Raw genomic sequence first — 539 nt, forward strand, 5'->3', positions numbered from 1 at the left:
ACCTGGCTAATTTTTGTATTTTTAGTAGGGATGGGTTTTCACCATGTTGGCCAGGCTGGTCTCGAACTCCTGACCTCAGGTGGTCTGCCCACCTCGGCCTTCCAGAGCGTTAGGATTACAGGTGTGAGCCACCTCGGCCGGCCTCATGTGGAAATTGAAATCTCCTCAAAGGAATTATGGATGAAAGAAACGGCAAATGTGGGAGGAAATTTTTCTCATTTTAAATATCTTCAAAAGCAATAAAATGCTTAACGCAACCATTTTAGCAACGCACTGTGACACTTATCGCATGTACAATGCAAACCTACGACAGTAGTACAGGTTATGAGGGGAAAGGCAAGGGCGTGACTGTGAGGTTCTTCTGCATTTCACGCTGCGTGGGAAGGTGCAGGCGTGTTCAGTGGCCACACAACCTGAAGACAGGCTGTGATAAGTGCAGATGGCTGTCACAAACGCTGCAACAACCACTAAAGAAGCAAAACAAAGATGTGTCACTAAGAAGCCAACCACGCAGGTGAAATGAAATACTACAAAAATAA

The sequence above is a fragment of the Colobus angolensis genome, unplaced genomic scaffold, assembly GCF_000951035.1.
Source record: "Colobus angolensis palliatus isolate OR3802 unplaced genomic scaffold, Cang.pa_1.0 Scaffold89, whole genome shotgun sequence".
Taxonomy (NCBI): domain Eukaryota; kingdom Metazoa; phylum Chordata; class Mammalia; order Primates; family Cercopithecidae; genus Colobus; species Colobus angolensis.